The sequence below is a fragment of the Acanthochromis polyacanthus genome, chromosome 19 (genome assembly GCF_021347895.1).
Source record: "Acanthochromis polyacanthus isolate Apoly-LR-REF ecotype Palm Island chromosome 19, KAUST_Apoly_ChrSc, whole genome shotgun sequence".
Classification (NCBI taxonomy): Eukaryota; Metazoa; Chordata; class Actinopteri; family Pomacentridae; genus Acanthochromis; species Acanthochromis polyacanthus.
This window is the reverse complement of record NC_067131.1, coordinates 20,463,996-20,484,967: the sequence shown is the minus strand read 5'-3', so window position 1 is coordinate 20,484,967 and position 20,972 is coordinate 20,463,996. Positions and strand designations below refer to the sequence as shown.

General features: G+C 40.0%; 1 long non-coding RNA gene across 1 annotated transcript; it reads right to left on the bottom strand.

The window, feature by feature from the left end:
• Positions 1–9,416: 9,416 nt before the first annotated feature.
• LOC127531045 (uncharacterized) lies at positions 9,417–11,959 on the bottom strand. The gene is made up of 4 exons (XR_007937904.1): positions 11,266–11,959; positions 10,884–11,022; positions 10,604–10,759; positions 9,417–10,104 (listed from the first exon to the last, which is right to left on the bottom strand). It is a non-coding gene; the product is annotated as an uncharacterized LOC127531045 (long non-coding RNA).
• Positions 11,960–20,972: the final 9,013 nt, after the last annotated feature.

Sequence of the window (20,972 nt, the reverse complement as noted above, 5' to 3'; positions counted from 1 at the left end):
GACTAACAGATGGAAGTAATATCCGAAGTAGGTAGGTTTACTGAAAAAACACCAGCTCGCCCTCTAGTGGTCTAAATAACACATAACACTGGTGTAGCTGACTGAGCTGTATCATTTTCAGCAGCTACTTAAAGTTAAACTACACAGTTCACTCAGCACCTACTGCTGCAAAACTCTATTTCCAAAGCAGGTTCAAGGAACTACTAGCAAATTGTGGGGCATAAAATATGATTTACACCACACTCCATTTACATTTGCTGAGACAAGTCTATAAAATCTCACTAACAATTCAGCACTGACCAAAATGTGCTCAGATCAGAGAAAATTAGAGATGTAGTTTTTTTCAAATTCAACTAAAAATATTAGATTATTTTATATTAACTTGTTTTATTAACCCTGTTACACTCAAATATAGAAAAAAATAGCAAAAATAATACATAAATAATAAATAATATATGCAACATGTACTACCAGTCAAAAGTTTAGACACACCTTCTCATTCAGTGGTTTTTATTTAATTTTTTTCTATATTGTAGATTAATACTGAAGACGTCAAAACTATAAAATAATACATATGGAATTATGTTGCAATCAAGAATGTCAATCTTCAGTATTAATCTACAATGTAGAAAATAATATAAATAAATAAAAAGCATTAAATGAGAAGGTGGGCCCAATTTTTGGACTTTTAGTATACATAATTATATATATACTATATAATAGTAAAATAACAATAATTGAAGAAAAATAAAACTGATGGTGTACTTTTACAGCAGTGGGTTTTTACAGGGTTAAAAGCAGTGAAAGGCCTTTTTCAGAAAAAAAAACATTTATTTTATTGGTACCAGTATCGAGAAGTTTTGACTCACATTCGGGCCTGCACTACCATTTAAAAATTTGGGGTCACGTAGGAATGTCCTTATTTTGGAAAGAAAAGCATTTTTTACAATAAATATAACCAGAAGATAATCAGAAATACAGTCTAGACATTGTAAATGTGGTAAATGACTATTCTAGCTGGAAACAGCTGATTTTTAATGGAATATCTACATAGGAGTACAGAGGAACATTTCCAGCAACCATCACTCCTGTGTTCTAATGCTGAATTGTGTTAGCTAATGGTTTTCAAGGGCTAATTGATGAGTAGAAAACTCTTGTGCAAATATGTTAGCACATGAAAAAAGAGTGAGTTTTCATGGAAAACATGAAATTGTCTGGGTGACTGCCAAACATTTGAGCAGTAGTGTATATACACTCTTAACAAGAGTGCATTAGAAGAGTCAAAATAAGAAAGAACAAAAAACAACAACAACAAAAAAACACACAAAAAAATAATGACTTTCTTAATTTAATTTGAAGCCACAAAAAAGAGCATTGAAATGAGGCAAATGAGAAATTCTCAGGTTGCTTTAAATAGAAAATATACTTTTCTTCCTCCTTTTTTCCTTCCATTGGCTTTTATGTATAAATCCTTCTGTGCAAAGCAGCTTTGGCTTTGACCCATCACAACATGGATACAGGACCTCTGGTGGTGCAAAAATGTTTAGGTGTGGTGGTTTGTGTAAAACTAAGATCCACATAAATACCAGAACCCAAAGGTTCACAGCAAAATATTAGATTGTAATTGAATGAAATGATCACTGTAATAGTTATGTTTCACCTGTCAGCGGTTTTAAAGTTGTGGTGGATTGGTGCATATTGTATTTAATGAACTCCTGTGTTGCGATTTGAAAGAATGAAGAACATCAACTCACCCAGCCCTACATACACAATCCCCTCTCCCCACCGCTCACTGCACAGCTCTTACAGACAGATATGCTGTACATCATGAGGTCATGTCAAATACTGATAACACAGCCTGAGGTAATTGTGTTCACCTTCTTTTATTCATTTTTTGGCACAGATTGTAGGCAAGGAATCCAGTAAAAAGCATTCAAGTCTCAGTACAGCATGTTCCCTCGCTGACCCCACGCCCACGGACATGGCCTGTTGTGTTCAATGGGACTCGGTCAGTGGGTCTCTATAGTAGAGTTGTCTTTACTGCACAGCAACAGCATGAGTGTGCTCTGTTAGATAACTGTGTTTTATTGTTCTACACCCACAGAGCCAAGCCTGAATATACGATAGAGAAGAAATGCTGTTGTTGCTCATTGTTTGTTGCTTGACCTTACATTCTGCTGAGCAAGCAGCCAAACATAAAATCTACTACAAAGCACTTTAGTGCAAAACATTTTGTGGTCTTGTTGCAAATATGAAGTAAATACACTGATGAGATCAGTTTAAAAATGTTATTAATATAGGTAAAATGTAATTTTACCAAGCAGTTTTTCTTTTTTAATAAATTTGCAAAAATTTCTACATTTCTGTTTTTTTCTGTTAAGATGGGGTGCTGAGTGTTCATTAATGAGAAATAAAATGAACTTTTTTTGATTTTGGCAAATGGCTGCAATGACACAGAGAGTTAAAAATTTCAAGGGATCTGAATATTTTCCGTACCCACTGTATGTATATGTGTGTATATATATATATATATATATATATATATATATGTATATATATATATATATGTATGGCATGCCTATGGCATGCCGTTTAGGAAATTAAATATATAATGAAAGTCGATATATATATAATGAAAGTCGATATATATATATAATGAAACTTGATATATATATATAATGAAAATTGATATATATATATATAATGAAACTTGATATATATATAATGAAACTTGATATATATATAATGAAAATTGATATATATATATATATATATATATATATATATATAATGAAAGTCGATATATATATAATGAAACTTGATATATATATATAATGAAACTTGATATATATATATATAATGAAAGTCGATATATATATAATGAAACTTGATATATATATAATGAAAATTGATATATATATAATGAAAATTGATATATATATCATGAAAGTTGATATATATATAATGAAAGTTGATATATATATATATAATGAAAGTCGATATATATATATAATGAAAGTTGATATATATATAATGAAAGTTGATATATATATAATGAAAGTCGGAATATAGAATGTTCAGATTTTCATTCCATCTATTCAAAGTTTCATTCCATATATTCAGACTTTTTCCTACTGAGCCCTGGAAGGACATGGCAAACAAAAACAGGAACCTTATTGGACATTTGCTCTTCAGATGAGCTCTTCTGTGATTATCTATCTGTCTTCATGGTTGTCACAGGGAACGGCGACTACGTTTGAGAAAACAGGTAATTTTTAGAGATGTTTTGATTCTGAACACTGAACGTGTTAGCATTAGCTTAGCTACTTAGCTTCGACTACATTTGCATCCCTACATAGCTTAAAGGTTAAACACATGCACCATATGTTGATGATAATGATAATATCTATGTTTATCTTTATAGTTGGTCTTAAGGCTAATTACGAGGCAGAGGTCAGCTGCTGCCTGGACACATCCATGATCACGCCACTGGTGGGACACAATTGTACTGGATTTCAGCTGAAGGCTGCTGTTCTGTCCAAACTGAGACATTTTTATTGTGACATACCCTCCACTGTTGTTAGCTTTTGATTCAATAAATTTTTTTGAGATGAGGAAATCACTATTGCATGTTTCTAGTTAAATACCCTACTTTTATGATATATGACTACAGCATGCACTTTTTATATTTTCCATCAATTTCACCCAAAAGTTGAATAACTATTTGTGAGCAGTGTATGTAGACACATAATAGAAGCACATTTCAATAATATATCTGCTGCAGTAGTGCAGTTTATCTACCTAGATTGGTGTAACAGTAAAAAAACAACATATGCTACTGATGTTTCTGACTAAATCTGCTTGAAAAGCACAACTGCTTATCTGTCAAAATGTGTGTAACAAAAGTGTGCACTGAACACTGAATAAAGTCTCTGTAGATTATAGACAAAATTTGCATCTCTCATCACAAATTTCTGTTTATTCACCCAAAGTGCATGGGTAAAATACAAAACAGGTGAAGTACTAGAAAAGATTTATTTTCTAGAAAAGCCAATAGTCAACAATGCAGTTTAATTCTGGGACAGTTGCTCCAGCACCGACACCATGCGTCCCATCAGTGCAACCAAGGTTTTCATTCATCTTCTGGATGTTCTGGAGAATGGCAGAGGTCACGTCTTGGTGTCTTCCGATCTGTTCCAAGAACCGTTCCTCTGACCTCTCCAGACACTGCAGAGGATCCACAGCAGCTTCCTGGTTCCCTTTTCCTGCATAAAAGCACCAAAAAGTACCAGTTGTCAGTAATTATTTTCTATTTTCATAAACACAGTTAACTTAAAGTAAATGTTCTATTTTGTGATTTTAGGATGAGTCAAACGATAACATACTGATCATGTTGATGTCTGCATAGTCTAATCAGATCTTACTTGATTTGATCTGTAGAGAGGAGGATGGCGTGGAGGAGCTGCAGGATGGAACCAGTAAGCTGCAGACTACTGCTCCTGGTAACCGGACCTCATCATCCAAGGCCGACAACTAAATAAAATGAACAAGACATGCTGTTGATAGCATCTGTAATACAAATGATTTTATCCATTAACTGATTTATTGCTTTGTCCATACAATGTTAGAAAGTGTTACAAATAATACCTGTAATAATTTCCAACAGTGATAAATGCCTTGTTTTATTTTACAACAAAAAACACCAAAAGCATCTGTGTATAAGAAATCAGTGCATTGGATTTCCACATCTGCAAAGCTAGAAAATCACACATCAGAATTTTACCTTGAAATTAAGAAAATAGCTGCAGATTACCAGTACTCTTTACTTCATTGTGTTAACTTGATCATTTGAATCAGTTTTTTAGACTTGTATTACTGATACGAAACATAATCAACACATAAATTAAAATGTGTTTGCAAAGAGTTCACTGGTTCTTCAAGGGAAATTTCAATGATAACCATATAGTTCAGTAATATGATGAATGGGTCATTGTGTAACAGCGTGGGAGGTTCTGAATACAGGTCTTGGACTGAAATATTGCTGCTGCTTTCCTCCGGTTTTATAAGGAGTTGTTTCATAGCTTGTTAGCTTACCAGCGGCTAACTGGCTGGCAAACAATAGTTCAATGCCAACCTCTGATCACTGATCCGGTGTCCGGACCGCGTTAGCTGGCGGAACGTTCATAATACTGATGTGGGACTGTTGTAGCTAGCGTATTCATAGTAGGATAACAGCAGGATGTTGGAGAAATAAAACTTACCATTATCAGGATCGCTGGTCTGCATGGCAGACTCTTAGCGCATCGCACTGCTTGAATGTCTGTGTATTTCAGGCCGATTTCAAAATAAAACTCAATAAAATTCTCGTCCGGGTGAGTGTCCTCCATTGTCGCTTCGCCATACGGACATGTCCCTTCCGGGGCTCGGTAGGAAAAAAAGATTTGATATACCGTATATATAATGAAAGTTGATGTATATATAATGAAAGTCGATATATATATATATATATATATATATATATATATATATATATATATATATATATATATATATATATATATATATATATATATATAATGAAAGTTGATATATATATATAATGAAAGTCGATATATATATAATGAAAGTCGATATATATATATATATATATATATATATATATATATATATATATATATATAATGAAAGTTGATATATATATATAATGAAAGTCGATATATATATAATGAAAGTCGATATATCAACTTTCATTATATATATATCGACTTTCATTATATATATATATATCAACTTTCATTATATATATATATATATCAACTTTCATTATATATATATCGACTTTCATTATATATATATCGACTTTCATTATATATATATATATCAACTTTCATTATATATATATATATATATATATATATCAAGTTTCATTATATATATATCGACTTTCATTATATATATAATTTCCTAAACGGCATGCCATACATGCCGTTTAGGAAATTATATATCCTCACTAGGGTCGCTGGAGCCCATCCCTGCCGACTCGGCCGACTCGGGCGAAGACAGGGGACACCCCGGACAGGTCGCCAGTCCTTTGCAGGGCCACACACACAAACAAACAATCACTCTCACATTCACACCTACAGACAATTTAGAATAGCGTATTTTTGGACTGTGGGAGGAACCTGGAGTACCTGGAGAAAACCCATGCATGCACAGGGAGAACATGCAAACTCCATGCAAAAAAATCCCAAGCCCACCCCGGGATTTGAACCGGGACCTTCTTGCTGCAAGGCAAAAGTGCTAACCACTACTCCACTGACTATGAAGACAGTGAAGAGAATTTGATCCAGTCCGTAGTATACACCAACCCAATAGCATCAATGAAAAAAAACTTCTGGGCTACTGAGCAACCTCTAAATATTAATGTATTCTTCTATAACTTTGCAAGTCCCATTTTTTAGTTGATTGGAGCATTTTAGGGGGGTCAGACGATAAAATTTCCAAAATTTCCAAATAAGGACCACCCTAACGGGGGTTCTTGCAAGGTGTCCAAGCGTTGTGACTCCTGCTTTAACGAAGGCACTTTTCAGCGTGACGGAGGACAGCACGGTGCTAACCAGGAGATCGTTACTGAAAAGTAGCTCCTCAAACAGCCACGTCCCAGGCTTTGGGTCAGACATTCGAGTGAACACTAGAGTCCTCCAGGCCTCAAACACAGAGATGTAAAAAGGTGAGAGTTCAGTGAAGCAGGGGGCTTCAGCAGGAACAGCTGCTTGTCCAGTCCCAGTCCCCCAGCTCTCCGGAGCAGCAGCATAGTTAATGCCGACCAGCTGAGAGATGATCTATACAGCAGCCGCTGAGCTGCCTGAAGCCTGAATGCTGCAGTCCTGGAGGCGATGTCAGTCAGGCCCTGTCCCCCCTCTGCCACTGGGAGGTACAGGACGGATGCTCGAAGCCAGTGATGACCAGACCAGAAAAAATCCACCAGGAGTCGTTGCAGATGTTTCATCAGTTCAAATGGAGGGTTCAGCACATAGAGTCAGTGCCACATGGATGACGCCACCAGATTGTTGACAATCAGAGGTCTTCCCCTGTAAGACATCTGAGGTAGCAACCATTTCCATTTAGATAACTTGGCTTCTACCTTTTCCAGCACTCCCTCCCAGTTTTGAGCTATTATGTCCTCACTTCCCAAATACACTCCCAAGACCTAGCCCCCTGTTTCCCCACCTGAGGCCACCAGGAAGACTGGGAATGTTCCCTGCACTCCAGTGGACAACCAAACATGCCTCACCTTTGTCCCAGTTAACTTTAGCTGAAGCAGCCTTCTCATAGAGGCCCAGGCAGTGTTTTAGCTGCTGAGTGTCCTCCTGACCCTGCACAAAAACATCAACGTCATCAGCATAAGCAGACACAACTAAAGACCTGTTCTGAGCTGGTTCAGGTAAACATATGCCCCTCAATTGCTTTCTGAGTCTACAAAGAAGAGGCTCAATGGCCACACTGTACAGTTGGCCAGAGAGAGGGCAACCCTGCCTGATACCTCTGCCAACTGTAACAGGACTTCTGAGCCCACCGACCACCTTCACTACACAACATGCACCACTGTACAAAAGCTTCACCCAGGATAGGAAGTGCTCCCCAACACCAAAAGCCTGCAATGTAGAAAATAAAAAGGAGTGATCGATACGATCGAAGGCTTTCTCCTGGTCAATAGATATTATTCCAGTCTTTAAGTTGTACAGTTTGCACACATCGAAAGTGTCCCGCATTAAAAACAAATTGTCCAACATGGATCTGTCAGGGACACAGTAAGATTAATCAGCACCAATGATAAAATCCATAAAACCCTTCAGTCTGTTGGCTAAAACCTTTGACAATATTTTATAGTCCGTACATAAAAGGGCTACGGATCTCCAGTTCTTCAGCAGGGTCAGGTCCCCCTTCTTTGGCAGAAGCAATATCACCGCCCGCCTGCAGGAGGCCGGAAGGGTTCCCCTCAGGAAAGACTCCTGAAACACATCCAGCAGGTCTGGTCCCAGGGTGCTCCAGAAGTGTTTAAAGAAATCCGCTGGTAAACCGTCCATACCCGGTGCTTTCCCTGAGGCCATCTTTGTTACCGCAGAGGTCAGCTCCTCCATGGTGATGTGGCAGCCCAGGGTGTCCTGATCTGCTGGGCTCAGCTGAGGAAGGTCCTGGAGAAGCTCAGCTGCAGCCTCCACATCACAGCGCTCAGCTCTGAACAGCTTGGAGTAGAAAGCCACAGCATCTCAGTGGGGTCTGAGGTTAACCCCCCATCAAGCAGATGCAGACACACCATTTGTTTTCTTTGGCCTTGTGACTTCTCCAAGTTGAAAAAGAAGGACGTTGGGGCATCAATGTCTCTGATGGTGGTGAAGTGGGCTCGGACCAGGGCTCCTTTAGCTTTCTCCAGGAGGAAAGAGTTCAGCTGCTGTTTCTTGGAGAGCAACTGTTCAGGATTCTCCACGGACATGCACTCCAGCTCCTCCATGGCCCTTCGGACTTCTGCAGTGGACTGGGCGGAGTACTGTTGGCAGAAAACCCTAATCTAACCCTTTCCTACCTCCCACCACTGACTAAGAGACACAAAAAATTCTTTCCTGGACCTCCACTCTGCCCAAAACAGTTTAAAATTTTTACAAAAATTAAAATCATTTAAAAGTTTTATATTAAAATGCCAGAATGACCTGAACTTGACCTGAAGCCAAAACCAATTCTAATAAAACCAGGTGATGGTCAGAGAAATCGACTGGTTGGATTTGACTCTTGGCTGCACGAGTAATAAAAGACGATGAAATATAAAATCTGTCCAGTCTCGCTGTACTGACCATGCCGTCAGAGACTCTTACCCAGGTGTACTGTCGAGTGGAGGGGTGTTTTAACCTCCAGATGTCAACAAGGTTTGCCTCTGCGACCATCTGGGCCAGGAAAGAGGATGACAGAGACTGAATCTCCTGTCCTATCCTGTCCAAAGTGCCATCAGTGCAGCAGTTCCAGTCCCCCCCCAGTATGATGCACTCCCCCTGACTGCTACTCCACTGTAAAAACTGTTGCTTAGATCCTAATCAAAAAAATGAGGCAACATTTTCCAAGCATTTTTCAGTAGTTTAGTGAACTTCTCTCTTTTTTGATTTAGGAAAACTCAAAAATGTGAATTTTACCAAGTTAAAAGTTTTGAGTATAGCCTTGAAGAAAAAGCCAAAAAAACTGAGTTGAACTAACTTAAAAAACAGTCAGTAGTTAATGACATCATACTTAATAAAATTAAGTAAGATTATGTCATACACTCAATCTTATTGATTTAAAAAAATATTTTGCATGTTTTGAAAGTCTAAATTACTTTATAAAATTAGTATGAAAAAACAATAAAATCTGGTACATTGAAGAAAGAAACGTATTTGTGTCCAACATTTATTAATCAAAAGCATTTTCTTCAACTTCTTAACTGTTTAAATACAATTTCCGTTTTAAAAACTGAAATAGATCAAAATAAACTGTGACCCGATCTTCAAGTGCTGAACAGAACAGTGTTTTAGCATATGTACATATGTCCAAGGGTATGATAACAAAACAAAGTTTTTGATTTTAAGACTCATATTAGAACACTTAAACAATTTACAGAATACAAATTCTGACCTGCAGCTGATAAAATCTTCACAGTGAAAACATTTGTCATAAACTCCACCTACACCTGCCTACAAGGACAATTAACAAAAGAACGATTGACTTGTTGGTGGGTGCTCTCCATTGAGCTCCACAGCTGTCTTTGAAACCCAGGTATGACGTTGTTGAACAGGAGCTAAAACTGTTGGACCAGCTTAGGCAAGAAGCTTGCTGTTGGTTTTGGCCGCAGCAAGTCTAGTCCAACAAAGTCTTTAGAAGACATCAAATGTCAGAGTTTGGGTGTATATTCCAGATTTAGGACATATGTTAATCCGAGGAGTAGGCAGCATACTCTTGCTGGAGTTTCAAGACCAGGAAGCACTGGGACATCCTCGATGAGAATATCAGCAGCATCTAGCAAGTGTAGATTCTCAACATTTGAGTTTTCAGTTCCTCGTGTATATTTGTCTCTGTTGTTCCCTGTGTGACGTACAAACAGAACACAGTTAGGATGAAATGTCTCATTTGTTGAAATAATAAATAAATTCAATTCAATTTTATTTATATAGCACCAATTGCAGTCAAATTTTCTCAAGATGCTTTACAGAACCCATATGCCTGAACCCCCAGAGCAGCCCTAAGGTGACAGTGGCAAGAAAAACACCCCTTTAACAGGGAAAAAAACCTCAAGTAGAACCTAGCTCTTTATGTGGGGGAACCCACCTGCCTGCTGGCCGGGCAGGATGAGAGGGACAGAAGAGGTAGAGAGGTAGAAAGATAGAGGTAGAGGGAGGGGAAGATGGAGGGGGAACAGGAGGGATGGGAGACAAGGAGGATGGGAACAACAACATACTATAAATCAACAAAACAGAAACTAAACTTACTGTTATTTGGAAAGTAAACCCCATCATGTCTGAGTAGTTTTGAGATTTCAGTGTGGTTGTATGATTTGGGGCTTAATAAACCCCTCTTGCCTGACCTGTATCAGTTCCATCAGCATGTTCTTGATGTGCTGACCCTCTGCTCCTCCCATTGCATCGAACAGCTGCAGGAGCTTTGCAGTGTACCTGTCCAGCTGGGACATCAATGTTGACTGTAGTGGAACTGCAGTGCACCTACAAAACTCCTCACAGATCTGAAAGACAGCAGGTGTTAGGGACTTTCAGGAGGTGTAAACACAGCCTTTGAATTTTATGCAATCATTATTACTGTTTAAAATAAGTGTAGGTTCAGGAACAGTAAAACGAGAAATGATTTACCTGGAATGGTTCGAAGAGGGGAGGCCACCTTTCTTTAAATTCTGCCACTCCTGGGGACTGCACAACCACTTCCATTCTTCTGTAGCTGTATGTTTTGGCCATCATGTAACTAATACTATAATTTACAGGGCCATCCCATCTGTCACAGAACAAAATAAAGAGGTAATACTATGGGTATAGGCTTTAACAAAAGTCCCACTTTGTAGCAACAGTTCAGCAGAATGCTGAAAATGATTTAACCTATGTTTTCCTGTAAAGCTTTAAAATGGACTATTTAACTTCACCTGACTATCCATAAGGGGTGAGGAGATGAATGAACACCTTAAATCTGTGTCTAAATTACAGTATAACACAAAAACCATGTACTGCAATGGCCTCTAACCTGGTTGATTTACTTCAGGATATAAATTGCTGCACCTGATGTTGACACAGAGCTTCTGGGTTGTATTTCTCTGATCCGAAGGTCTTCTGAAGAAGCCACAAGAACATCAAAAAGGATTTCAATGCAAAGAAACAAGTGATAAAAAATATTACTATATAACAAGTGGATTAAAAATCTACTAGTGAATCTCAATAAATAATAATATTTTGAAAAGTTCATTAGTTTAATAATTTGGTTAAAAATTATACCTTTATATATTCTATTTTACTTGGATGGGCAGTAAAATATTTCAAGCCTGTGTACATTTTAATAATAGGTCATGCAAATCTGACATACATTATCTCACATTGTTTCCACAGACCACAAAAACAATTTCCACAGACCACACCACCTATGCCTGCCGTTCCCTATCCATGGGAGAGCTGTTTTTATATGCCGTTTAGTCATTTTCTTTGCCATAACAGCAGTAAGTACTAAGTCTGTGAGTGTGCATGCAGCGCTCAGACACCACCCGTCTGCAGCTGTTCTGCAGCCACAGCGATTTAGAAGAAATGCTCCTGGTTGAAGCCACCAGTCACCATGCACTGCTAGCATTAGCTTCACTATCCGGAGCCCCAAAAACGGTGTTTAACAGCATAGACATATAAAGGTAGACAGCCCTGTTGAGGTAGACGCCTCATAGGCTGTCGAAAGACGTGCTTACAGCGCCGCCATCTTGGACCGGGGCCAGCCGAGGCAGCGGTGCATAGAAGTCTATGGAGGAGAGAGGTACTGCTGAATCTAAAAGTGGAATTATTCGCCGAATTTTGAACCGATTGCCAAACTGTTTGATTTTTAGAAACGTCACACGTGTAGCTACTATACAAAGTGCTCGGATATTTTTTTACAATGCTGGTTTTGCCACTCAACACTTAGATGCCGGACTTCTGTTCAGCCTATGGATGCTCTAATGAGCGCTGTAAGGGAACAAGAGCATGTGGGATTACTTTTCACATGTAAGATGTATGTAAGGAATAATATATTGTTAGCAGGTTGTCATAGCTAGAGTGAAATAAACGCCGAGAGGACGGATAGAACCCCTCAGCTCCGTGTCTGGCTTCTACTACCCATGATCTAACCAGCTCTCTGCATCATCCTGTGTATTACACATAGACTGTATATATAGTGGACGTAGCATCTGGCTCCAGAATTGAAGCCAACCCGGAAGTGTCAAAAACTTGCAATATCACGCCGTCCGCTAGGGTTGGCTCCAAAAAGCTTTTTCTCCATAGACCCCAATTCATTTTTGGAAAAAATAAAATTTGATAAACTGATTTTCTACGGCTCAGGATTTTTTCCCGTTAGTTTTCATGGTCAAAATGAGAGATCAGGTGGCTGATCTTAAAATAAATCAATACTGAATTTTAAATAAATCGTTAAAGTTGGCGGAGCCAGGGGGCGTGGCTATACTTGATAGACAGCAACAGAAGCCTCTGCAGTAAAATGTGGGCGAGATAAGAGAGTCTTCAGCCAATCCTGCCCCTAGTTGCTCTCTGGTCCAGTCTGTTTGATGACGCTTTTTACGTCACTGGCTCCAAAAAATCCAAAACGGCGACCAGGAAGTAGCAAAATCCGGGCTTCATTTTCTCGGCGTTGAAACCAACGGGTGACGTCACGGTTAGTTTACGCCTGGTATTACACAGCTGCTTACCGGTGAAATAACTAATCTGAGACAATTTTTTGTTTAAAATTCGATGTTATGAATCTAGCGTTCCTAGCAACTTACTGCAGTAATTGGTGGGTTAGAATACCGCATCTGATTGATCTAATAGCCCTGATTTATGATGGAACTATTTTTGTTGTAGACAATTCTTTATCTCTAGCTACTTTTCTCACGTTTAAGCTTTCCCAAAGAACGTGATTTATACACGTGATATAATAGTAATAATAACAGTAATAATAATGATAAAAATAATAGTAATAATAGCAGTAATAATAGTAATAACTGATATAATATTAAGAGTAGTAATAATAATAATTATTATTATTAACAGTAGTAATAATAGCAGTATGGCAAAACCTGCATTGTAAAAAAATATCCGAGCACCTTGTATAGTAGCTACACGTGTGACGTTTCTAAAAATCAAACAGTTTGGCAATCGGTTCAAAATTCGGCGAATAATTCCACTTTTAGATTCAGCAGTACCTCTCTCCTCCATAGATGTCTATGCACCGCTGCCTCGGCTGGCCCCGGTCCAAGATGGCGGCGCTGCAGGCACATCGCTCGAGTGGGCAGCCGCAGTCAATGAGGCGTCTACGTATATATGTCTATGTTTAACAGTGCCCTAGAAATTGAAACCATCCGTACAGAATCGAACAGGAACTACAAACAGCGCTGCTAATGATTAGCTTGCATGTTAGCATTAGCCCCGCAGCACTGCTAGCTGCTAGCTGGAATTTCTACAGTACCAGTAGCAGTAAAAAATAGATAACAGTTGCAGTAACAGAATGAAAATAATTATAATCCTACTAGAAAACGATCATGAAGACAACGCTTGAGGATAATATACAGTAGAAACCTCATTTGTCTACGAAATAGACTTTGTAAGGTTAGCCGTTTTTCACTACACCACATTAAGCAACATTACTGACCTTGTGGCCTACAATACTGGCTAACATAGTGGGAAAACAAGACAAGCCATGCTTCTGCATTAAAGTCGGGATTGAATATTGCAGCAGCCTCATGTTCATTTGGCTAAAACCTAAAGCTTTACTTTTAGTAAACTCTCTAAAATTGAGTTTGCTTAATCAATTTTTTGAGAAGTTCAGTAAAATCAATTTTAGGATAGAAAATTTTAAGTTAATTGAAGGACAAGGTACGTTTTATCCGTTTGTTTCCTGGCTATAAAAGAGACAAGCAGAAACAAAAAATCAAGCCATTTTTTCGTTTTTTCGTTTTGAGCAAAAAACAAAAAAACAGGAAACGGTTCGTTTTTTCGTTTTTTCGTTTTGAACAAAAAACAAAAAAAACAGGAAACGGTTCGTTTTTTCGTTTTTTTGTTTTCACCCCCAAAATGAAAATACGACTCCATATTCCGTTTCATTGGTGGGCGGGGCTTCGGAGCCTGCCAGTGCACAATAAAGCTCCTGCCCATCACAATAAAGCTCTTGCGCTGGCATTCATAGACAGACTGACGTTCATTGTATTGCCTGCCCCCACTGCACTTCCCCTAACTCTAAATCAAAGCAAGTTGTGTACACAGTAATGACAGTCATAACCAGTGGTGAAGTCTATTTTTTTCTACTGGGTATACTCCAACCTCATAAACCAAAGCCAGGTCAGGTTCTCATATATGTGCGCGTGCACTCACATGTCCATGCGCGCGCGCACACACACACACACACACACACACACACACACACACACACACACACACACACACACACACACACACACACACACACACACACACACAGCAGCTCCTTTATTTCAAACTACCAATTAGATACTTATAGACATAGCGTCCGCAGCTCCTCCTCCTGCCATCAGGTAGAGCTGATGTTTCCTCTTCATCAGGTAGACCTGATGTTTCCTCTTCATCAGGCTCCCTTTCCTAAACTTTAACCTTATCTCCAGCTGTAGTGTTCCCTAAAGTGGCAGTATTCACAGGACAAGCAACAGGCTTATTAAAACACTGAAATAGTTTCATTTAGCTTTGCTTTCTTTTTCTTATTTTTTCTCCACTGACTGATGTTGGGTCATTAGAAGTTGTAGACTCATGTCCCTCTTCTTCTAAGCCAGGGGTATTCAGCTAAAATTCAGAGAGGTCCAGTCAGCAAAGGTCCAGAACATCATAATGTCTAACTTGAGTTACTGTGATATATGTAACCTGGTAGTTTTATTAGAGTCTGCCTGTAATCAAAAACTGACCGTCAAATAAATTCAGTACGGTTCAAAAACATTTTGACATTTATTAATAAATAACTTATATGTAACTGTATATCTTAGAATAAAGTGCAGAACTTAAAAAAGCATGACTGAACAACCTGAATCAACTTCTGTACATCTTTTACAATACCTAAATCTCATAAATGTAAACATTTGAACACTTTTACATTTTGTCTGTCTCATATCACTCCCCTAATATCTCTGCTGCTTAATGGGAGAACTGAGCTGCTGCTTGTTTGAGCCGTTCTCAAAACATATTTTGATTATGTTCATAGTTGAGAAAGCTGCCTTACAGCTGTTTGCTGAGCCGAACATGGTCAGCATGTGACCACAGTCTGTCCTCTAGAGATGTATAAGGCACAAAAGATACGGTCCGAATTTCCATATAACCACTTAAAAATGCGCAAACACATGTATTAGTATGTTTTTTTGACATAATGTTCATTTTTCTCTGTGTCAGGAAGCGGTGAAGCTGTATGGGACAGGGGAAGGTGTCTGGCTGAGAACAGGGCTCACTAAAGGCCGACTGCGGTCCGGATCTGGACCCAGACGCCGTCTGTACGGGTGTAAATTTGACAGGTCGCTTCTATTTTACCGGTGCAGCTTTCCAGTGTTTATCATTGGTCTATCGGCTCAGAAACGCACAGACCAATTATGTACGAGTTCAGGCATCCCACGTGACGCTACTCAGCCAATGACGTCGCTGAATCGCATCGCAGCTCTGCCTTCAAGAAGCAGCTGAGAGATGAGGGACAGAGAGGACAGTAGTGATGGAAGTTCAGCTCTTTTCAGAGAGCTTTTGGCACTGCTTCCAAAGAAAAGCCGGTTCTTTCAGCTCCCAAATGGCTCCTAATTTATTATTCTTTGTAGCCTCATGTTTTTGCCTAACCAGGCAAATATGAATCATTTGTATTTTGACAAACTCTTTCATTCAGTGTTTTTATGAGAAGCCTTATAATTGACTCATTTTGTACATTTGCTCTGTTACAAAAACAGGTATTCTTGCTTTTGTTTATTATTTCAACCAAACTTTTTTGCACAAAAAACAAATGAACAAAACTCTGCACATGAACCCACTGAACCAGAACAGAAACAGAACCAGACTCAGTATTCAAACAGTATAAATGTCCTCAGAGCAGGCTGACATTTAGAAAAATCAGATGGCTGAGCTTGGATGGGCTGATGCATTTCTTCTTTCAGTGAATATCTGCCGTGTTTTTGAGAAGATTCTCTCAGATGGAAGAAGTTGTCTCTCCTCCATCACCTTCACCAGGTGGGGCAGACTGAGGCCTTGTCCTGCTCCAGCTCAGTGGGTCGTCTGCTGGTTGGATGAGGGGTTCCTCTAGATATGATCCTCCATTACCACATCAGCTGTAGGATTTCTCCTGAATCATCTCCTGTAGCTCTTCCATCAAAGAGCCTCCACACAGCAGAAGTTTGAGGTTCCTCCTCCACTTGGTCCTCTAATGGTGGAGGTGTCAGACTGCTGCTGCTGCTGCTCTTATTCTCTGAAGTTTCTCATCAACAGCTCTGTTGTCACTGAAGGCAAGCTTCTTTAATCTAGGATCCAGTAACATGTTTTCTGCTAGGACAGTGTTAAACTCCATACTCCATTAAATACGTTAGGAGTCGGCTCTTCAGATTCACTACAAAGCATCGGCTCTGAGAGTCGTATCTTTTGTGCCTTATACATCTCTAGAGGACAGACTGTGGTCACATGCTGACCATGTTTGGCTCAGCAAACAGCTGTAAGGCAGCTTTCTCAACTATGAACATAATCAAAATATGTTTTGAGAACGGCTCAAACAAGCAGCAGCTCAGCTCTCCCATGAAGCTGCAGAGATATTAGGGGAGTGATATGAGACAGACAAAAATGTAAGTGTTCAAATGTTTACATTTATGAGATTTAGGTATTGTAAAAGATGTATAGAAGTTAATTCAGGTTGTTCAGTCATGCTTTTTTAAGTTCTGCACTTTATTCTAAGATATACAGTTACATATAAGTTATTTATTAATAAATGTCAAAATGTTTTTGAACCGTACTGAATTTATTTGACGGTCAGTTTTTGATTACAGGCAGACTTTAATAAAACTACCAGGTTACATCAGCATATATCACAGTAACTCAAGTTAGACATTATGATGTTCTGGACCTTTGCTGACTGGACCTCTCTGAATTTTAGCTGAATACCCCTGGCTTAGAAGAAGAGGGACATGAGTCTACAACTTCTAATGACCCAACATCAGTCAGTGGAGAAAAAATAAGAAAAAGAAAGCAAAGCTAAATGAAACTATTTCAGTGTTTTAATAAGCCTGTTGCTTGTCCTGTGAATACTGCCACTTTAGGGAACACTACAGCTGGAGATAAGGTTAAAGTTTAGGAAAGGGAGCCTGATGAAGAGGAAACATCAGGTCTACCTGATGGCAGGAGGAGGAGCTGCTGACGCTATAATTTCTATAAGTATCTAATTGGTAGTTTGAAATAAAGGAGCTGCTGCTGCTGTGTGTGTGTGTGTGTGTGTGTGTGTGTGTGTGTGTGTGTGTGTGTGTGTGTGTGTGTGTGTGCGCGCGCGCGTGGACATGTGAGTGCACGCGCACATATATGAGAACCTGACCTGGCTGTGGTTTATGAGGTTGGAGTATACCCACTAGAAAAAACTAGACTACACCACTGGTTATGACTGTCATTACTGTGTACACGACTTGCTTTGATTTAGAGTTAGGGGAAGTGCAGTGGGGGCAGGCAATACAATGAAAGTCAGTCTGTCTATGAATGCCAGCGCAAGAGCTTTATTGTGATGGGCAGGAGCTTTATTGTGCACTGGCAGGCTCCGAAGCCCCGCCCACCAATGAAACGGAATATGGAGTCTTATTTTCATTTTGGGGGTGAAAACGAAAAAATGAACCGTTTCCTGTTTTTTTTGTTTTTTTGCTCAAAACGAAAAAACGGCTTGATTTTTTGTTTCTGCTTGTGTCTTTTATAGCCAGGAAACAAACGGATAAAACGTACCTTGTCCGTTGAATATTCACACTTATTACTTATCTGTAACTTTCAGAAATACAAAATAAAATTTAAATAGATTTTTTGGAGCAGATATGTTTTGTAAACTAAAGTAATATGAACTTCACCACTGAACTACTATTTACAGTGTAAACTGTTTTTTAACAGATTAAATAAAACTAAACGTTCAGAGTTTTGATTGGGTGCATAAATGTTAAATAAATTGAAAACAAACCCCATGATTTCTACCTTTACCATTAAAGCTCTGCCCGCCATGATCTCACAGCTGGATAAAGTCGTAACATGTATGGATGGGGAGAATAAAACAGCCACTCCAGCGGCGCGCCAGCGGCAGCCGCCGCCGAGCCCACGGGACCGGCAACAGCCACCGAGCCCTCGGAGCAGGCAATCGCAGCCTCTGGCTCCGAGGAACCGGCAGCAGCCCCCGCACCCGCGGGACCCGCGGCCACAACACCGGCCCCACCGCCGTCACCCCCAGCCGGTCTCACCGTTTGCGAATCAATTGCCTCCATCTAACCCTGTCTGCTGCATCCTCTTCTCTCACACCAACTACCTTCATGTCCTCTTTAACCACATCCATAAACCTCCTCTTTGGTCTTCCTCTAGGCCTCCTGCCTGGCAGTGGGAAACTCAGCATCCTTCTACCAGTATATTCACTCTCTCTCCTCTGGACATGTCCGAACCATCTCAGTCTGGCCTCTCTGACTTTATCTCCAAAGCCTCTAACATGTGCTGTCCCCCTGATGTACTCATTCCTGATCCTATCCATCCTGGTCACTCCCAGAGAGAACCTCAGCATCTTCACTTCTGCTACTTCCAGCTCTGCCTCCTGTCTTTTCCTCAGGGACACTGTCTCCAGGCCATTCAACATGGCTGGTCTCAACACAGTTTTGTAAACCTTTCCTTTCATTTTCGCTGAAACTCTTCTATCACACATCACACCTGACACTTTTCTCCACCTTCTTGATCTCTTCTCCCTGTAACCTCACTCTTCCACTTGGGTCCCTCTCATTCACACACGGATACTCCGTCTTGCTGCGGCTAACCTTCATTCCTCTTCTTTCCAGGGCAAACCTCCACGCCACTAGCTTCTCCTCCACCTGTTCCCTGCTCTCACTACAGATCACAATGTCATCTGCAAACATCATAGTCCATGGAGACTCCTGTCTAACCTCGTCTGTCATCCTGTCCATCACCATAGCAAACAAGAAGGGGCTCAGAGCTGATTCCTGATGTAGTCCCACCTCCACCTTGAACTCCTTTGTTACTCCTACACCACACCTCACCACTGTCTTACAGTCCTCATACATGCCCTGCACCACTCTAACATACTTCTCTGCCACTCCAGACTTCCTCATACAAAACCGTAGATCCTCTCTGGGCACCCTGTCATAAGCTTTCTCCAGATCTACAAAGACACAATGCAGCTCCTTCTGACCTTCTCTGTACTTCTCTATCAACATCCATCCATCGATCCATTCTCTACACACCGCTTTATCCTTACTAGGGTCGCGGGGGGTGCTGGAGCCTATCCCAGCTGACTCGGGCGAAGGCAGGGGACACCCTGGACAGGTCGCCAGTCTGTCGCAGGGCTTCTATCAACATCCTCAAAGCAAATATTGCATCTGTTGTACTCTTTCTTTTATATAGATATATATACCGTGTATATATATATATATATATATATATATATATATATATATATATATATATATATATGTCAGGGTAGAGACTGCGATTTGGTAGAATTGGAGTTTCTACCAGTAGAGATTGCGATTGGAGTCTCTACCAGTAGAGATGGAACTTTAAATCTGACCCCTGCCCTGACCCCTGACCCTAACCTTAACTGACCCTGACCTTTTAATCTAACCCCTGCCCTGACCCCTGACCCTAACCTTAAAAGTCTAACCTTAGCCCTGACAAATCTCTACTGGTAGGATTGGAGTTTCTACTGGTAGAGATTGCGATCGCAATCTCTACTGGTAGAGACTTCAATTCTACCAAATCACAGTCTCTACCATGATATATATATACGGGTGGGGGCGAATATTCGGATACCAAAATTAATATCTGGATAGTGCTGTAGCGAATGAATATTCGGATATTCGGGTCCAGCCCTAGTGACATGTGCTCACAATGAACCTGCTCTCATCTGTGAAAATCAAAGGGCACCATTGGCAGACCTGCCAGTTCCTGTGTTCTATGGCAAATGCTAATCAGATAGCTGTCCTGCTGATGGGTTGAGGACCTTCTGCAGCCCTGTCCAGCTCTCCTTGAGTAACTGCCTGTCTCCTGGAACCTCCTCCATGCTCTTGAGACTGTGCTGGGCAACACAGCAAACCTTCTGGTAATAGCACGTATTGATGTGCCATTGTGGAGGAGTTGGACTGCCTCTTCAACCTCTGTAGGGTCCAGGTATCGCCTCATGCTAGCAGTAGTGACAGTGACCCTAGCCAAATGCAAAACTATTGAAAAACAGTCCGAAGACCCTGAGGTAGTGATTTCGCTTGACGCGGAGAAGGCCTTCGACAGAGTGGAATGGCCCTATCTTTTCTCCTCCTTGCTACATTTTGGGTTCAGCAACAAATTCATTTCTTGGATTAAGTTACTATATCTTTCTCCCCAAGCTTCAGTCTGTACAAACACTCAACGCTCTGACTCTTTCCCTCTTTTCCGGGGCACACGGCAGGGATGCCCTCTCTCGCCACTTTTGTTTGCCCTCTCCATTGAACCGCTGTCCATAGCGTTAAAAGCTGA